Below are 20,022 nucleotides of genomic sequence, written 5' to 3' on the forward strand. Positions count from 1 at the left end.
TTGAAACCTAATTATAATGCTGATGCTTCCTTTGAGTAGACAGAGGGCAAGAGTATATAATGAAACAAAAGTTATGGATCAGTTTGAAGTGTATTGATCTGTCAAGGAAACAGTGCTGTGTGATTTCATTAGCCAGGCTGGACTTGGATCTGTCACACGGCACTCCGTGCCTTAACAGCCAGCAATTCCACTGAAACTGACTCCCAAACTAAAACACAAACCGAAACAAACTAATGAGATGCCTCTCCAAGCTGAAACATACGCAGACACAGTCCTATTTCTAGTTTTGAGAAGTGAGATTTATTTTGAGGGTCACAAAAACAACTGCTTACCACAGTTGAGTTTTAATCTGTTTTATTCCTTGAGCAATAAATGACATTCGGGCCCAAATTCCAAACCTCTGTTTTTAGCAGCTTTACCTTTTTTCTAGCTTAACTAGTTCTTCATCAGTCTTGGTAACAACAATTAGAAACATTTGTTTCAGAAAAGCACATCTGAAAGTGATACAATGTAGAAAGAATAAATATAATCAGTCTCAAAAAAAAAATTAAAACGCAGCATGAATTTTCCAAAGACTTTAGGTAGAAGTCAGCTTTTTTTTTTTTTTTTTTTTTTTGATTGCTTAGATATCCAAGAACTAAACTCCTAATCTTTCCCATCTTTCCCTGGAAGGGGAGAAATAAAAGGCGACACTTTCCTTCCTGAGTAATGAAGAGATCTATCAAACAATTTAGATTAGAAATAAACGTGGCTAAGAGAGATTCAATTGACCAAAGTGTCATATGCTTTATAAAGCTGATTTCGGACAAGAGAATTCTGGAGACTTGATCGCTACCAGAGCCTGAGTGCGCATTCAGAGAGGTGGGCATCCTCTAGTTGAAGATACTAAGAAATACTGAGACTGATAAGAAGACCATGTAAGGAAGGCAGCACCAGAGAAACGCGCAATCATCCCGGGCTGTGACAAGGGATCAGAATCACATTCACAGCCTGTTCCACCACCTCCTTTCTCCCTGTGCCGCCGAAAGCCGGGACGCGGCGGCAGAAGCGCGGCGCTGTCCCAGATCCGCGTCCCCTCTCAGTCCCTGCGGCCCCGCTGTCCCCGGGCTGGTAGGGCTGGCAGGTGTGTGTGTCCTGTCCCGAGGGCTGGCGGGGACAGCGGGAAGGAGCCGTGCATTAACCACGGGCTCCGCCGCCAGCAGTCCCTCGGCGGGCCTGGCCCCGCAGCCCCCGGGGCTCTCTCTGCCCCGAGCCCGCCCGGCGCTGCGGGCGCTGCGAGGCCCGGCCCGCTCGGCCCCCAGCGGCCGCGGCGGGGAGCGCTGCAGCCCGGCCGCCTCCCCGCCTCCCCCCGCGCCGCGCCGAGCCGAGCCCGCCGCTATTTTTAGCAAATCCTCCCCGCGTCGCCACGGGCGGCGATCGCAGCGCGCAGCCCCGCGCCAGCTGCCGCCGCCGCCCCGCCCGCCCGCCGCGCACGGCACAGGCTCGCCCCGCCGGCGCGATGGCCACCGAATCGTAGCCTAATCGTAGCCTAATCGCCACCTCATCGCCACCTAGTCGCCACTTAATCGCCACCTAGTCGCCGCCGCTGCCGCAACTTTTCCTCGCCGCGCCGCGCCGCTCGTTCCCCCGTGGCTCCGGTGGAAGATGGCAGTTGGGGGCAGCGCTGGAAGTTGCAGCCCGCGAGCGAAGAGATAAGGCAGAGCAGCGGGAAGGTGAGTGGCACCGGCCGGCTGCCCCTCCGCTCCGCTCCGCTCCGTCCCGCCCGGCTGCGGCGGGCAGCGAGTGCGGAGCCGGCCGGTTCCGCCGCCAGGACCTGCCGGGGCGGTGTTTTTGGGACCTTCGGGGAGGTTTCGGGAAGTTGCACCGTGTCAGGGCTGGCAAGGTGGCGGAGGAGGGAGGACACAGCCGCTCCTGGCAAGTTTTACTTGGCGGGAGGGCGAGTGGAAGCGCAGCTCCCCGAGCGCTCGCCCTGCCCGGCGGGTGGTGCCTTTCGGGCTCCGGGGGATCCGGGGCAGAGTCGGGGTGCCGGCCGGAGAACGGCTGCCGGAGCTCGGCGGCGCTGCCAGCTCCCGGCTGGGACCGCGGGGCTCCGGAGGGCACCGGGGGAGCTGCCCCGAGCAGGTGGGCGACGCCGGGTGCGCCCTCCTCGGGCACCGCCGCCGGGCCCCTGTCGGAGTGCCCGGAGCAGGCGGCAGCCGGAGGCGGGTGCGTCCCGTCCCGTCCCATCCCGTTCCCATCTCCTCCCGTCCCGTCTCGTTCCCATGCCGGGTGGGTGGCCAGAATTCTGTGTAATTGTATTCACGGTGCCAAAGCGGTGTGTGCATCCCGGCCGGCAGCTTCCCCGTTGGCAGTGCAGGGCTTGAGGAAGTAGCTTCCAGCAAAGGTACGGTTGTTTTGACTCATCTAAAATGCCTGAGTTTTGATATAAAACGGAACATAATAGCAATCAGTAATCATTCATGCTTATTGCTCCTATAGAAAAAACTCCCAGGTATTACTTGTAATACACAAAATGCATATTCATCTTTTAATACCTACCCCGAGCCCACAGCAGTTTATATTTTCAAATGCTCTGATGAGGTCTAAACCCACTGTTAAACAACACAGGAATTTAAGTGTGGACAAATATTTAAAGCAAGCTGATCTTTGAAGAAGAAGTGGTGAGGTGGATTGTGGAGACCTTTTGACATATGAAAATACATGAATGTGCATTTTTGATGCAAAAGTTTTTGAGATTTTCTGTCAGAAACAGCATAGAACAAGTGCTGACACAGAAACTGAGGAATTTTAAACATTTGTCTTTCAACATTGTCAGCTTTAGTTCCTTGACATTTTGTTTTCTGTGACAGAAGAATAGTTTTGTGACAGTTATTCAGGATTTAATTTGCAAGCTCACAAAGGCCTGTAGCTGTGATGAGAACTCATGAATGAAAAAAGGAAGGTATTTCACATTCAGGTTTTTCAAATGTCCTGTACTACTCAAATGTTTTGTCCCGCTCCTGTCTTCTCTCCCCACACACCCTACTCTGCAACAGCATCCCTGTATCTTTTGAAGTTATCTTGTTGCTTAGTGTCTCTAAATTTTCTCTCATATCCAATACATTTCTGTATCAGTGGCCCCAGCTCATATGTGTTTTGTACCAGGAACACCTACTTTGTTCAGAAAGAGATGCCAGCTTGTTCTCTGTCATAACACCAGAGCAATCTTGGAAGGCAATTCCATCCCTTCATACACTTAAGTTGCACTGTTATTTGTGTAAAATAGCTATGTCTCAAATGTATAGAAGTTTCTACCATGAATGATGCAAATAATGTACTTTTTAAGGCCTCTTTTTCATTGTCATGACAAAGATGTGATCCAAAACACTGGAAATAAACATGTCATGGCTCCAGAGAAAAGCTGCAGTCAGTCATGTTTGTGTACCACTGGTGCAAGTTTCTTCATATAAATATTGAAATAGCTGTCTTTTTAACAAAAATGTAATTGTCAGTTCAGAATTCCAAAAAAGAGAAAAACATGCCATTTTACTTCTTGGTGACCAACTTGAAGCAAACCCAGCACCATAGTTAAGCCTACCCAAAGCAATGAGTCTCAGTGTCAAATTCCTCTGTAAGTCTGTAAATGTCTGATACACCCAAATGTTTTGAATCTGACTATAAAATGTTAGTTTTGAAAACAGTAGTGTTTGGTTTTCCATTAAATTGCTTTTCCACAAATGAAGCTTGGTCTACATGACTAAATGGGAACAGTAATTTGTAAGCTGCTGTGTATCTCCAGTTCACCAGCATCTTCCTGCTCCCAGAGCAGCTTAAAAACAAAAGCGAAATAGTGTCTTCACTGCTGGAAGTCAGTACATGCTTCATTTAGAACAGTTGTTCCTATTAGAATTTATTTCTGTGGAAAAAAAAAAAAGAAAATACTATAATTAAGTGGCATATGTATTTTGTAATTTCGTGATAAAAATAACATTAAAAAGAGATTCAGTTATAAAAACTATGTACTTTCTAAAAAGCATGTAAACTGGAAAATGACTTTCAGTTTTTCATCTCACTACCTGAAATAGCCCCATAGAACTTGCTGTTAGAGATATTACTTGCATACTGAAAATATGTATCAAATTTAAGTTTACCTGTCCTGAAAATTGTATGAATTGCCATGAATACTGATGGCACCTAAATGTAGCTGCAGTTAGTTTCTTAGTATTCAGCTAAAGGTTAGTAGGCAAAATGTAGCTTTGAAAGTAATCAAATCCAAACTATACCAATGAAAAATGGCAAAAGAGTTGGGATGTAGTCTAATAATCTCCAAATTGGTAAATTAAGCACATATTTATCAGAGTGTTTGTAATATCCTTGGTTTATATTCACCAGTATTCAGACGAGCTAATTTAAAGCTACTTAGGGTATGTGTGTTGAAACTGCAATAGAAAGTATTGTGGCTTGCAGCATACTCATAGCTGAACCATTTAGCTGAGAGAGCTTAGTGCATCACAGGAGTGAGCCTTTTTCCTTTTTACAAAAGAGTTCTGGGCCAGATTTGTTGAGGATTGTATGCTGTGTCCTATAAGCATGCTGTTTACATGAATTTTTCATATGAATTCACATTAAAGGAATGACTATTCATCAGTTTTCCAGTCTCCTCAAAAGTAAGAAAATGTTCTTTAAGTTGCTATAATTAAGTAGAAGGTACATAATACATCTGTTGAGTTAAATTAAAGATGGCTCTCATATAAAGACTGAACATTAGGCTATTCTATGATAAAACATATTTTTCATGCTTCAAAGCTTCAGTAATGATTTCCAGATAAATAGGCGGAGAATATTGCATTGCTGAATCACTTAATGTTATACTGTTTGTTGAAACTGATAGATGAGTAAGGCAATTTAGAGCTAACATTACTTGATGAAATCACCTTTCATTTTCTCCTTTTGGTTTTGAGTTTTTAAATTAGGATGATCATACACGACCAAAGAATTTTTTCCTTACTCAATGGCCACCTAATCACCACCTACAATGTAACTTGTAATGAATGTGTTGTGAACATCGGTGTGTGCTGGGTAAGACTGTGCTAGTCTTGAATTTATCGTTGCAACTTTAATAATAAATTACCAAGTTTATTTGTGCTGCTAATCTATAGATTCATCTTCAATCAGCTAAAAAAATTACAGTGAAATAGTGCTTAGCTACTGCTCAAAACTATGTTTCAATACTTTGAAGCCAGCTTAGACCTTTCCTGTGAGGATATACCCACACTTCTCCATACTTCTCAATTTTTGTACAATATATATTTGTATAACTTTCTGCCAAAGAAGTTTGTCAATGCAAAAAGTTAACATGAGGTCAAAAAAAGATTTAGACAAATTCCTAGATAAAAAAAGAAAAGAAAAAAAAAAAAAAAGAAAGACCAAAGGCTAGAAAGCAGAGGTATAATGCTTCTGAATCAGAATGTCCCCAACCAGCAAATACTCTGGAGGCTTCAGACTATTTCAAGAAGATACCATTCACATGGTTGCATTGCACTTCCTCACTTTTTCTTATCATTTGCTATTGAGTATCTGGGGAAAAGGTGTTGGATTCTGAACAGGTCTTTGGTTTGGTTAGATTTTACTGTTCATGCATTTTTGCCCAGTCAAGGTGGACAAAGTGATATGCAATTTAGTCATTCCTTTATAGGGAAAAGTGATTGAAAACTTTTGGTTACACAACATTCAAGCAGATGTTTACTTGAATTAATTAGCATTAACTCAATGTATGATGTTGATTATGAGATGGAAAATAATAGGAAGCAAATATTGTTCTTATTTTCCAGTAATTTATTGTTAATGGTATTTTTCAATATAATGTTAACATTGGTTATTCACAAATCATGATACATTGTTGAAGTTTGTTTATGATATGTAGCAACTATTAGGATAGTTTGTTTTAAATCTTTTGCATAACTGTAAACTATGTTTGTTTAAGAAAATGAAATGCTTTTCAGTGAAGGTTGCTCAGTAGTGCCAGTAAGAAGATGATTCCTTACAGTATGTCTTTTATTTGTCCCCAGTTCCTCAGTTTTGGAGTTGAAGATGATGGATTCTAAATCTCTGCATTTGATTTGTGCTCTGAGATGCTCAGTCTTTTATCTCATTTCTGTTCTAGGTACAGAGTGCTCCTTCTCTAGAATGGATGATTGTCACTCTTGGCGTTTTATTCAGACTTTAGTCTGGTTTTCTGGTTTAGTCCGAGCATGCATGAGCCTCTACTGTCATGTTCACTGAGTCCAGATTTTGAGCAGCAGGGGACTGAAGTTGAATCTCAACGACAGGAACAGAGTAAAGACTTTGTCAAGATGCAATCCTGTGGCAATCAGGACCACAGCCTACCAGAGTGAATAGTTCAGGGGGGGAATCCAAGTCAAGATATGAATCAGAGAAAGATATTTTCATTTGTAAATTACATTTTTAGGTTTAATTTATGGTTACCCACTGCAATACCAGCCTAGCAGTCCCTTCCTCTTGCATGTGTACATTCCATGCCTGAAGGTGGGCAGTCTGCACAGAACACCAAGTACTGCTGAGCAGAGTGTAACAAAGAAAAGATAAGTAAAATCTTTAAGGGGTGCTAGCTCTCCTATTTCAAACATTAGTTTCTTATGAAGACTGTGAATGAAGAAGCCACCTAAGAGAATATTTAACTGCTCTCAGTATATCCAGGTTCCTTACTCGGAGTCTCTTGGAAGACTGTGAAGTGTTTATATTTGTTCTCTGCCATCACATATACCTTGTCTTCCACTCCATCTGGCTATATGCTTTCACCTCCCTCCAAAAAAAGAAATTCTGTTATGAAAATGTAGTTAGGTATTGCTATCTTTTAAACAGTTGGAGCAAGAGTTCAAGGCTTCCTTTTGACTGGAAAGTGAAGTTAGTTAGCGGGTTTTTTGGTGCAGAGGCCTTCTTCAGAAACCAGTGATAACAGCCACAGGTTTTATGTCATTAATGGGTGTGTAACCCTAGGTTTTTGTAGCATTTTAGTGAGACACATGTGACTGGATCAGTATCAGTCTATTAATGTGATGAGACTTCCTTTGGGACTTCTGAGAGCTGATCAACCGTCCTTCTTCCTTGTGCTAATGCATGTCATTTATACTGATACAGGTTATGAAGAAAATGCAGATTTCAAAAGAAGGTGAAAGGAAATGACATCTTCTAAAAATTTGCTGAAGGTGACACTAATATTAACTGTACTAGGACCTTGATTGAAGAGGTCAAGGATTTTACTTGTCTGTGAGAAGTTTTGCAATTGACTACAATGAGATCAGGATGTCATCTTTGCAAGTGAAATTTTCACCTCTTTGATGGGCTGTTTGTTGTTGAAACAGATCAGATTAATAGGAGAGCTTGTGAAAGCCCTGTTCAAGGTTGAGATCTACTGAAGACATGCATGAAAGACTGTAGTAAACTCATTTTCTTCTCAGCCAGAGCAGAAATAGCATGGAGCATGGAATCTGGGACTGGAGTGAGCAGCAGTGGATTGTTCTTTGATTCATTGGCACAAACCATAGAAGCTGATTCAATTTAGACAGGCAGTCAGAGAAGTAGAGGAGCTAGAAAAGCGTATAAAAGATAATTCCTAAATATTTTTTGCTGCCATCTTTTCCAAATTACCTTTAAATAAATTTAGCAAATTTTGGCATGCACTCTGGGTACATTTTCCCTACATCAAACTGTCTGCATGCTTCTATTCCCTCCATCACTAGTTTTCCTTAGTGATGCCTAAATATAAGTTTGTAGCTTCTTCAGTGTACTCTGATTACATGCAAACAGAGCGTGCTGGTATGCGTAGGAGATTTTTCTGGGCGTCTGGCAAATGAAATAGTTTTTCTTTAGGCCACAGAGTAGCAACTGAGCTGCTTCCACAATTTCACTGCAATTTTTATGGGGAGTCTGTATACAATGCCTGTGAGAAATCTGGAAGGATTTTGTTGCATTGACTTGGTAGTGACAAATTGACTGTCATTTCTGACACAGCTTCACATGCACTTACCCTCAGAATGGTCATCCATACTTTTGAAGAGACTTGCTGGGATGTTGGTTGCCTGTGGAGTCTGTACGCATCCTTTTTCCTCACTCTTTTTATTTCTGAGGAGTGTTTGTATTGCTGTTTTTGTAAAAAGAGACTGAGCTGGGAGAGACAGCAGGAGACACAACTGAGAGTCTTTTTCAGCTGACATTTGGACCACAATTTAGGTTTTATGCATAGAAATGTCAGCTCTAAAGACACTTCTGTTAAATAATGAAGCAACATAATAAATCCATTATCATGTTAAGACAAAAAAGATATGGATTTTTTCAGTGATTTCAGCCTAAGTATTTCAGGAGAGACAATTTAAAAAGGCATATTTTTTGTATTTTAAGGCCATATATGTAATCAAAACAAATTAAAAGTAAACCACATTTAAAAAGGTTTTAAATTCTGCTTGCTTACTCTGATTGAGGGTGATTATCTTGCATAAAACTGATTAACTATGTGATATGAAACCCAAAGTAGTTTTCTTAAATATCATAGGATTGCCTCATCTTTAAGTTGCCATTGCTGTGTTATGTATATGGTCATTTTATATTACTCACCTCTGTGAAAAAAAAAGGACTAAATAGCTTCCTGCTCCAAGTATGTTGAAATCAATATGATGAAAATACCAACATCTGTCATTTATGTGAATGAGAAGAGTCAATTCCAGAGTGAATGGGAAATGCACAGACAGGCAAGGCCAGAACTGGGGTCCAGTATATGTATCTTTTTTTTGTTCATAATTGGGTTTTAAGTCCAGCATCCTAACAGGATGTGGACTATGTGCTAAGCAGACATAAAGCAAAGCAAAGACAATTATTTTTCACCCTTAAAGCAGTTCCTGTACATTGGTGCAATGATCCGTCAGATTTTTGTATGCAGGCTGTTATCCTCTTGTCTAGAGACTTTTCCCAGTAATGTTGCTGCTTCAGTTAGGCAAAGGAATAATTAACTATACTGATCTTAACAGAACTGTTATTGCTGACACATAGCAAGGGAAAAAAAAGAGAAAATCTGACTTGCGTCAAGTTGAAAATGTGTTAGCTATTGGCTCAGTCTAATTATACTGAATTAAATCTAATTGCATATCGTCATCCAGGCCCCAGAATTTTAATAGTAATTAAATTCTTGTAAAGTTATAAGGGTGATTTTAAAAAATAATGTAAATTCTGTGGTGCTTTCTCTGTAAAATTGAAATTTCTGGAAAAAACAAATACTGTTTAACCATTTTGGTGAGGAAGTTTTTGTCAGAAACCAGTAATTAAATATAGGGGACTAACATGAATAGAAAATAAACCTCAAGGTTTTTCACTTGTTTCATTTTATTATCTATTTGTCATTTGTTATGAAAGAAGGTACTACTAACAATATTTCTGTTTTAAAAGATGACTGCTACAGCTGAATTCTCTACATTTATCCTGGTATAGAATAGTACTGGCTGTGGCATTACTAGAAATAGAAATGTAGATACAATTTTTGTGTAGTAGATAGAAGAAAAAATCCTCTCTGAATGAGGATCTCATTTGGTTTTGACCATTTTGCAGCTGGTTAATTGTTTAAAGTGAAAGTAATTCTGTAATGCATGTTGCAGTTGGTACTTGAAACCAGTTATGTTGCATTCTACATCAGCCATTAAAAATTGTATTGATTAGACAATAAAATCAGTGCTGCTAGAAGAAATAAAGGGTAGATTAGGCAAGAAGAGAAATAAATTTAAATTTGCAATAGATGAGGAGACTCTTTAGCTTGGTAACTGCAATATTACTCAATGCTGTGGTTCTCATTTCCTAATAGTAATGAACTGGAATTCTGTTACTTCAGTTTACATTGATTTTCCTTTTGCAATTAATCTGAAAATTAAAAGAAGCTTTGCCTATTTTACTACAGTTCTGCAAAAAAAGGAAGAGAAATAAAAATGCATATGAGGATAAAGCTAGAAAAATCTGAATGTTTTAAATGGAAGTATTTCTGGGAAGTGAGTGGAAGCTTTGGAGTTGGATATAAAGGCTAACACAGACAATTGGATTTGGCAAGTTTATCTTGGCTGATGGCAGCTAGAATCACTCTCTCTAATAGAGAATTATCATTGGAGAGCAGTGGGAAGTGAATATGTAATCAAAGATTGTTCTATCTCCATCTTGCCTGTCATGCCAACACCTTTGGTACCATAGAAGAAAACATCCCTTTCACTTAGCTGTGAGATGTATCATGAGTGAGAAAAATACTGGAAGACCTAATAAAGACAGCCTCAAAGTGAAAAATAAGAACCTCAAACAAAAAAAAAAAATCATATTTTTGTTACTTGAATACCCATATACCAACTGTGCTGGAAGTGTATACAATAGACAGACTTGAATATTATGCTTGGATAGACAATTGCATCAAATAACAGCAAAGCCTGATTGTTTCACGCTTTTTTTGAAGGTCCACTCTATTTTGGTGCTGAGTTCCTGATTAGAAGGAATCATCTTCCATGTTCCAGTAGAAATAAATCAGTTTTAGTATTATAATAGAATTTATTCACTATTTGAGTGCATAATTCCTGGAACAAGAAAGCATCAACAGGAGAGCCCTCCATTCTATGTAAGGTTGTAAAATTTGCCATTTTGTTATAGAATGGGGTATGTTTCCCTTTTTTTTTTATTATTGACCCATAGAATGTAATTGCAGATTTTGTGTATAAGCCTTGGGGACTGTTTGGATAACTGTATTGAATAATTGAAGTAAAGAAGCTGAAAGAAAGAAGGCACATTCAACATTTCATTTTTTGGAATAGTGAATTAGAGAGAAGCTGTGCCCTTACAGAACCAATAAGAGAGACCTAAACTCTTCATTCCTCTCTAAAATAATTTCAATCTGCTGTTTCAGCAGCATGATTCATGCAGAAAGAATGTTTGTTTCTCACTCAGATTCCACTAACCCTCTAGTTACTGTGTCCAGTGGGCATAAATTCTATTTAGGTAAAGTGGAGTACTGTGACTGTGTTTAAGACATAAAATTCTATGCATGATTGTTCATAAAGACTAGAATTCATTTTCCTGCATGGAGAAATGTTAGATGACACTCTAAAATTATGAATCTGAGTTTATTTGTGGGAAAATTGCCCTTGATTGTAACACCAAGTAGCAACTTGTGTAGAACTTCATATCCTCTTGATGCTCAGGTTTACATCCCAAGTTATGACAGCTTCCTGTAGGCTCATCAAGATGGCTAAACATTTTTAAGAATGCAAGGTGCTGACTGTATTGTCCAACAATCCAATAATTTTCTTCTGATTTTCTTTCTTCTTCTGTGCCCAGAGAACACAGCTGGCTGTTATATTGGCCTGGGGACTATGAAGCCATGGGTAATCACAATGGTATTACCCATACCCAATAAGGGGACAACACTGAGCCAGTATTGATCCAGTCTCTGCTGGTGTGAGACCTTCCAATGCATGACGGTGCTTCCTTTCGCGAGTAAGGATGTTCTTCCTTACGTTTTTTCCTGTAAGGCAATAGAATAAAAGACAATAAAGATAGTGTAGAAAGTAATCTTACCCCTAAGGAGCTACAGCTGGGCCAATTATCAAAGGTTGGGAACAGGCCTGACTTTAACAGGCCACAGCTGTAGCCAATGAGAAGAAGAGTGCTATAAAAGGGTGGGGTGGCTGGTTGAGAGGATAATTGGCTTTAGTTGGCTGCTTTGTGAAGAAGGAGTTAGTCCTTGAAGGAGATGCCCATGAGAAACACCAAGAAGGTATGAAACTTTTGTGTTAGGGAGACAGCAGTATGGAACCCCTGGAATAAGATGACTATGTTTTCCCATGTCTTTTTCCCACTCCCTGTTGCAGCCTGAGTTCCAGTCATTCTCACAGCTCTGAACAGAAAGTCCTCTACTAACCACAGACAGCCAGCATGGATGAGTCTTAGCTTAATTTTTTTCCTTTTGCTGGTCCGAATGATGCAGAATTTTGAATTACAGGCCTCTTAGTTATTCAGAATCAAGAAAGGCAAAGGCAGAAGGAAAAAAGAAAAAATGATCTTTTTTTTCACGGTACAACTCCTGCTATGCTTGGCACCCAAATCACAAAAACCTGCTGGATAAATGGATTCTTTCCAGTGGCAAAGCATGCACCAACCACCATTCAGCAACTTCTAGTGCTTCTTTTTATGAAAGTCCAGTTACAGGGCAGGTGAATGTCTTTTTGTAGCCAACCTTTGCTGGCAGGAAGGAGATGACAAAGAAAGGAACTCTGTCTTGACAGACTGAAAACAGCAAAGCTTGAGCGGCACCCTGCCATTGCTCAGCATGCAAGTGATTACTAGCTCACAGCACACAATTCTGGACCAGACAAGTACAGAATTTGGAGACAATGAGAGGCATGAGTGTCTTCTCAAGTGCCTTCCATACTTGGTGCTCCATCCTTCACTTTTTTTTGGTGAAGACACTTAAGCAGCATGAGTATGTGCTCCTAGCATGGACAGTTGGCAGTTTTGGCCAGGTTCTGCCCATGTTAGCCTTTCAAAACCAGCTTAGATTTCCTCTTTAATCCTCAAGCCTCTGTTTCTCCAGGCTGATAACTTCCTACATAAGTTTGATCCTTTTCCTGCTCATGACCAGGAGAATAGGTCTAAACATTGTCTGAGGTGTTTAAAATATGAGGAAGTGAGCAGGTGTTAAGAGTCAGTAGTTGTGATGTTTGGCTTTTCAGACTGAAATACACACTGGATAGGAGATATAGAGAGAAAAATAATTCAAAGCAACTTGGTAATGCTCCATGTTTATTGTATTTATTTCTAGACTGAACTGAATAAGTGGCTTGAAACGCTCAAGTTCCCTCCTTCACCCTGGAGTGGACACTTGAAACAAACAATTGTGTGCTCTGTTTGTTCATTACAATGCTGCTTCACTTGATAATCTGTCCCAGTCATAGCCGGGAGAGAGCTGCCATAGCAGCACCAGGAGTAGGATGGCTGTGTTTGGCCTGAAATCAAGCCTGGATGTCTTGCAGTGTAAAAAGTTTTCAGTTTTTCCCTTTTTGAGTAGCTAAGCATCTACTGAGTGACAGAAAACAGTAGAGAACAAGAATGTTGGAAGGGCTGGAGTTAGGTGAGCAGCATGGAAGGTAACGAGCCAGGGAGTGCCCAGGGGCACTGACCAGTCACCAAAGGGAGTAGAGGGCACACGGGTGCAGTGCATCAACAGGAGGGGTATAAAAGGTTGGGCTGAAGACCAAGAAGGGCAGATGCCTGCAGCCTTGTGAAGTGGTTTGATGTTACTCTGTATGGGCAGATGCTTGAAGACTTCTGGTGAGGTATGGCGGTACTCTGTATATCACAGCCATCTCAAACGTGACATATGCTGCTACAGTTATTTTCCTCTTATCTTGAAGCTGGGGAAAGCTTGTGTCTTCTCCTGTTGGATACAGGTGCTATGCTAGGTCTGAATTCTCCTAATTGTCAGGGTGTCCCATCTGTCTTCTTATTCTGCTGAATCAGATTAAGTTACTTTTACATATATCAAGCCTAAAATTTTGGTATCTCTGAGATGATTTTCATGTAAGAGCAAGTCTGGGAGCGATGAGTGGAAAGGGACTGTTCTGACTTCCAGTGTCAATTTCCATGTTTTTACTGCTTGGTCAGGTTCTCTAGGATATATCTAAAAGAATATGTGTCCTCTAGGCAGAACATATTTATCTTTACCATTCAATTTCCTTCTTGCCTAACTGGCAAAAATTAGTATCTGTAGATGCAAGTCTTGTCTAGTTCTTCCTTGGTATCTTAGGGGAAATCAGTGAGATCCAGGAAACTTGTCTGATGTTTCTGTGAATTTGTTTCTAGGCTGTGCCTCTGGTATGGGTCTGGAAGAAGGTCCTGAGGCAGGAGGAGGTTATCTGAAAGTAATTCTGGTGCTTCACTCAAGATGACCCTAGGATACACTACTAGGCTTTCTGGCAGCCTCTCCATGTTCTTCATAGAAGGGGCAGGTGTTACATGAAGTGCTCACAATTTCTGAATACAGAATTTTATAAACTTCGGTTTAGAATGTTTCCTTCTGGAACACCTGATGTTATTCACGATCCTGATGTATGACCGTGAAATATTACTGTTAGCAATATTATGAATCCACATGTGGCCTTCCAAATGTGGTCACATATGGCTCCCAGACCTCCCCTTGCTAAATAATCTGCAGTACCCAGACCTGCGCCAAGGGATTTCCTTTAGCAATGAAGTGGCTGTTTGTCCCATTTTCATACATCACCTTTGGCAGAGGCTTGCTAAGGGATGAGGGCGTAGTATGATGGCTTGGCAGTGTGGCAACAAACCTTTTAAATCTTGTTCCTTGAATGTTTTTTTCTAGAAAGTTGTCTTTTAAGTGATATGGATTTCTTCTCAAATTGAATATTTGAGAAATTAGGAGAATATGAAGTAATTGACACATGCTATGGAAAGCCTCACATCTATGAGAATGTCAGTGAAGGACTTGTTAATATCACTGTGCTTCTCGGTAGCTCCAAGGGGGTGGACACTGCTGTCTTGAAGAGATCACTTAATTTCTTTGTTCAGAGTTATCATAACAAGTAATCCTTTCTCCGGTGGCATTTATGGATCCCTTCTGTGAGCTCTCATTTAGATGTGATACATCATCAAATGTTGATATGCAGGTTATGATATGAAAAATTACCGTAATTTAGCCACTAAAAATGGTACAGATAAGTGACAGCACAAAGTTTTCTGGGCTTAAGTCAGACTTATGCATCTAAATAATTTAAGACTCTTCTCAACAATTTTCTTAGTTTTGTAAGAGAAGATTCACCTACAATTGCTAGGAAATTAGCCGTAAGCATATAACCAGATTAAGAAGAAAAGTGCTGCTTTACCTCTTTCCTCCAAGTGAACTTCTAATTTTCTGGATGAATGCTTTTTTCAAAATACAACTTTTGTCTTTCAAATTCCTCTAACTATGTGTTTTAGAAAGTATCATTCTCCTAGGTAATTTTTCCTTTGTGCTGTGTCCTTTCTTGAAAGGATTGTAAAAGAACTCATGCTGTGGTCACAGTTCCCTAGAGCAATTTCCACAGCATTTTGCCTTTGTATCACAATTGTTTCTCTGATGAGTTGTTGCACCAAACTGGATTACTTTTTCAGTATTTGTGGTTTAAATACTCATAGAGATTTTATTTTTCTTCTTGAGTGCTCCACAAGGGCATGAAGAGTTTTTTTCCTCTCGTCATTAGTAAACTCAGTATTTTCTGTAAAACTCTTTTGATATCTGCACTTTTGAATACTGCATCTTTTTAAATTGATTTATAAAATCACAGATTTACAAAATGGTTAGGGTTGGAAGGCACCTTAAAGATCATCTGTTGCAACCCCCTTGCCATGGGCAGGCAGGGACTCCTTCCACTAGACTGGGTTGCTCGACCCCCATCCAACCTGGCCTTGAGCACTTCCAGGGTTGGGGCATCCACAACATCTCTGGCCAACCTGTTCCAGTGCCTCACCACCCTCACAATAAAGTTTCTTCCTAATATCTAATGTAAATCTATGCTCTTTCTGTTTGAATCCATTCCCTCTTTTCCTGTCACTACATGTTTTTGGGAAAAGTCCCCAAAAGTCTTTATCTTTCTCATAGGCTCCCTTCAGGCACTGGAAGGCCATGCTTAGGTTGCCCTGCAGCCCACTCTTCTCCAGGCTGAACAATCCCAATTATCCCAGCCTTTCCTTCTTGATGTCTTCTGATGACTTAAATTTTAGCTTTCACATATTTCAGGTTCTGTGTTGCCTAGGGGTGTAGCTCTGAGCTTCATATAAAATGCTAGTAAGTTCTCTTCACAGGGTAGATAGACAAAACAATCCTTTTCCAGCTTGAGACCAAGGACAACCCTTATGAGCTTCAGGCCAAAAGGTATAAACAACAGGGCACTGAAAAAGAGAAAACAAGGAGGATGGGACTTCATAATCTGAAGCTATGATTGGATAATTAAGTCCAATATGCAAATGGACCAAAACTTACAAAAGTGTGAGATCTTGTGACTGGTTGTCCATTCTGTGACCATTTTGGGTCCATCTTGGGTGTAGCCCTGGCCAGGCTCTTGTACTGCCCAAGGTGCATCCTTTAAGGCCTTTTAAGAAATATCTACTTTATTCTCTTAGCTCTGTCTAGTCTCTGTTCCAGGTCAGCCTCTCAAGGCATCACTTCCATCCTTCTAATCATCTTCTTGGGCCTCCTCTGGACTCATTGCAACAGATCAATGTCCTCTCTGTGCTGAGCATCCCAGAGCTGGATGCAGTATTTCAGGTGGGATCTCATGAGAGTGAAATAAAGGGGCAGAATCCCCTCCACTGACCTGCTGGCAATGCTTCTTTGGATTGATCTCACAGGCCTTTAAAGCAACCTTCCTTCTTTCTAAGATGCATGTTGTACCTGTTAAAAATCAAATTAATGTTGTTGAAAGTAGCAGTAGCAATAGTAAAGTATGCCTAAACTGTGTTCATCAAAGACACTTTTGCTAAATAAAAATTTTAAGCTGTTATTTATTAAAACATATGGTGAAAAGCATCTTGTGGAAAGAATTAAATATATTATTACAATACATACATGCAATATTTTTGAATACCATGCATTTGTTTGTATGTACAGAACTTAATTTCTTTGCCCAATTTATGTTCATGTATTTTCCCATTTATTTTAAATGCTCACACAGATGAAAGGTGTCATACACCTAGCACCAGCAAATGGTATGCAGTGAACAAATTGCAGACAGTAACTAAATTTCTTATATGCTGTGAGCTGATGTTATTAGAAATATAGGCATATACTCTGAAATTTGATCCTTGAAAATTTCAACTTCATAATTTAAGATCTCAGTCCTGCTCAGCATACATTGAAGTAGCACAAAGCCAAACTACAGGCTGGTTCCTTTCAAAGTACCTGTGGCAGATACTGGACTTCAGCTCTCTGTACAACTGTACCTGCTGAAATTTAAAGATGCTTACCCTGCTGATTTTGATCTTTTCCTGTCAGCTTGATTATAGTGGTATTCTTTGAAGACTTACTCTGTGATTTCAGTTTATTTAACTATAGAGAGATTAAATGCATTTTCTCTAATAATCTTGGTAGAAAGTGAGTGCTCAAAGCAAAGACTGTATTGTTTGAGAATTTTATGTTTTTTCAAACTACAAAGTCCTGTTGAAGAGAACAATGATGATACATATCTAGACGGAAAGTTCTTAGATTTACTTTTTGAATTTCAGTTTTCTTTTATGCTTTTTCTTTTAGTTTAAGTGACAAATGTGACTCACGTGAGATAAAGGAATCCTTTTAATATTCCTATGTTTTGGCAACAGTGGAAGTACAGTAGTCAATGAAAAAAACCATAGGTGGGGCAAGATAAATCTTAATGTTTGGTGAGTGACAGCAATGGACTATGTTGAAGTGAGAGGATTTTTAGAAATCAGAATAACAGATTGACAGCTGGGAAGCACATCTAAAGGGAACCATCTTAGTTGTATTATTAGCAAATAAATAGATGAACAGATATGTGAAAGTATTTTAGAGGAAAAAAAAGATGTGAATATATAGATGTACTCCTTTGCCATGGATGGACATAAGTTAACATTGATAGCCAGGGAAAATATTATCATGGTTGAAGCAGATTAGAGAAGCCCAGGTAGAAAGTGGTGCTGGATGAATGCCTGGGACACTCAATAGTTTGGATGCATATCAATTATGAATGGAAATGTGCCAGTAAAGAGGAATTAGGGAAAGCTGTTAAAACATGACCTGAGGAACAAAATTATTAAAATTAATTATTTGTGTATAATGCCAAAGCTCTTTCTCACTTTGAGAAAGCTGAGCTGTCGATTTTAAATGCCACTTTTTCAGGATGAAGATGTTACTCTGGCCAGTGATAGTAAAATAAGAAAGAGTAATAGTACGTAGTTTTCAGCAAAGCAGCTGCTGTAGTCTGTAATGCTCTTTCTTTGGCACATGCTGACATTTAATTGTGACTTCTGTGCCTAAACAAAGGTAGCAAAAACATCTTCATTCCAAGGAAAAAGTGTCTTTCTCACTGGCAGTACTAGCAGATATTCTTGACTTGAAAAAGGTCAAGAAATCCTATAACTTTTCTTTCTGAACCTTGTGCCTAATTTCCTTGCTATATGCAGTACATCATGAAAAAAAGCCCATGTTTCTGGTATCTTATCAGTATCAGGAGGAAAGAGAAATATCTTCAATATCTTCTTCCTGGGTCTTGGCACATTGACTGTGTTTTTTTTTTTTTTGGTCATCTGCCTATGAAAATCTTTTATTTTTGTTAAGGTAAGAATAAAAAACATGAACCTTTGAAAGAGGTGATAAATACTGCTACTTTTTTTTGTTGTCCAGCATTTGAGCTGTGTCAATAAATATTAAAATGTTATTAAATGGAAGCAGAAGGACACTCTTAGAGATTTCAGCAGGACTGAATTTTTATTATTACATTGATAAATATATTTGGCACTTTCCTCCTGCTGAAATGGAAATGTTTGCTATCTTGCTCTATTTCAACTTAAAGTACATGAAACTGAGAGTCCTTTGATTTGCCTATTTCATGAGTTACCTTGCAGCTCTCTTTTATTTTCTTTTTTATTTTTCCCATTCCCCTTGCCCCCAGCCGATGCTTTCAAACTTACATTTATTTCTGAATGGAAGTTCTGCTTTTCTGTAAAGCACTCTAACTTTATCTTACTGCTTCTTTTCCCTTGTCTTTCTATCATAGTAATTGGCTATTTTAGCTGAAGGCATGTCTTGGGGTAAAGTTCAGTTCCTTACATCATCTTCTGGCAGCCTAGCAAATTCTCTTAACCTTTGCCATGTCCTATTGTCTCCTGTTCTGTTTCTCAGCTTCCAGGCAATTCTTTTTTGACTGGCTGTAGCTGAACCTTTTTACCTGCCTCTAGGAAACTGATATTCTTCCCAAATCTACTAAAAAAGAGGGGTTGAATGCGTAGCATGACAGTTTTATAAGGCTTCGTCAGTTATGGTGAGAGAGAAGCTTCTTTTTGATTTTCCTAGGCATTAAAAAACCCCAAAAATTTTGCAAGGTGATTAAACTGGACAGTATTCATGGGACAATGAATGTGCAATGCATGTGCTGCATAGCTGCAGCATCTGTACAGCTTTTTCTTAGCCCTGAGAAGTGAAAAGGCTGTGTGCTGTTCACTTTCATCTGCATAGGTTCAGTTGTGTGCTTATGGAATTTCTTGTAACAGTACAGAAAAACAATAAACTACTGATAAGGCTTTTCTTTGCTTCACATTGGTAGCTATTTTATCAATACTTAGGTGTTTTTCAGTACTAAATCTCAAGCTAACATCTATAAAAACTTCAGATTTTTAGTGGAAACATCAACTTTTCTTTCTTTTGGCATACTCAAAAATGTATGTAAATGTGAGCTTGAAATCATTGAATGGTTTGGGTTGGAAGTGGATCTTGAAGATCATCTGGTTCCAACACCTGTGACATGGGTAGGGATATCTTTCACAAGGTCAGGTTGCTCAAAGCCCCATCCAGCCTGATTTTGGTGATGAGGCATCCACAACCTCCCTGGACAACCTCTTCCAGCATCTCATTACCCTCATCGTAAAAAATTTCTTACTTATGTCTAACCTACCCACTTTGAGTTTCAAACCATTGCCCATGTCCTGTCACTACATGCCTTGGTAAAAAGCTTTTCTGATTACTCTTGTAAGTCTCCCTTATATGTACTGAAGGTCTACAGTAAGGTTTATGTTAATTTACTTGTATGTGATATCAATTCTGTGAAGCCAATTCTTCATTTACTGGAAAGTCACCTTGTGAACTAGCACTAAAATAGGTGAATGCTCAATAATTGTCTCTCTGTAGGTAAGCAGAAGTTAACTTTTCATTATTACTTTGTTTGCAATTTCACTACATCTCTCATTTTCTTATAATTGATATAATAATCAGAAAAATCTTCGGTC

At 39.7% G+C, this 20,022-nt stretch overlaps 1 protein-coding gene across 3 annotated transcripts in view; it reads left to right on the top strand.

The window, feature by feature from the left end:
* Positions 1-1,372: 1,372 nt before the first annotated feature.
* HDAC9 (histone deacetylase 9) overlaps positions 1,373-20,022 on the top strand; it is a 457,669-nt gene continuing 439,019 nt past the window's right edge. For 2 of the 3 annotated variants that reach the window (XM_074536953.1, XM_074537003.1), the window contains exon 1: positions 1,373-1,712. The gene's annotated coding sequence lies outside the window, so the exon portion shown is untranslated. Of the gene's footprint in view, positions 1,713-11,349; positions 11,509-20,022 lie in introns of all 3 variants that reach the window. The other variant, XM_074536959.1, reaches the window with a different exon arrangement.

Source organism: Zonotrichia albicollis, chromosome 1 (assembly GCF_047830755.1).
Source record: "Zonotrichia albicollis isolate bZonAlb1 chromosome 1, bZonAlb1.hap1, whole genome shotgun sequence".
Classification (NCBI taxonomy): domain Eukaryota; kingdom Metazoa; phylum Chordata; class Aves; order Passeriformes; family Passerellidae; genus Zonotrichia; species Zonotrichia albicollis.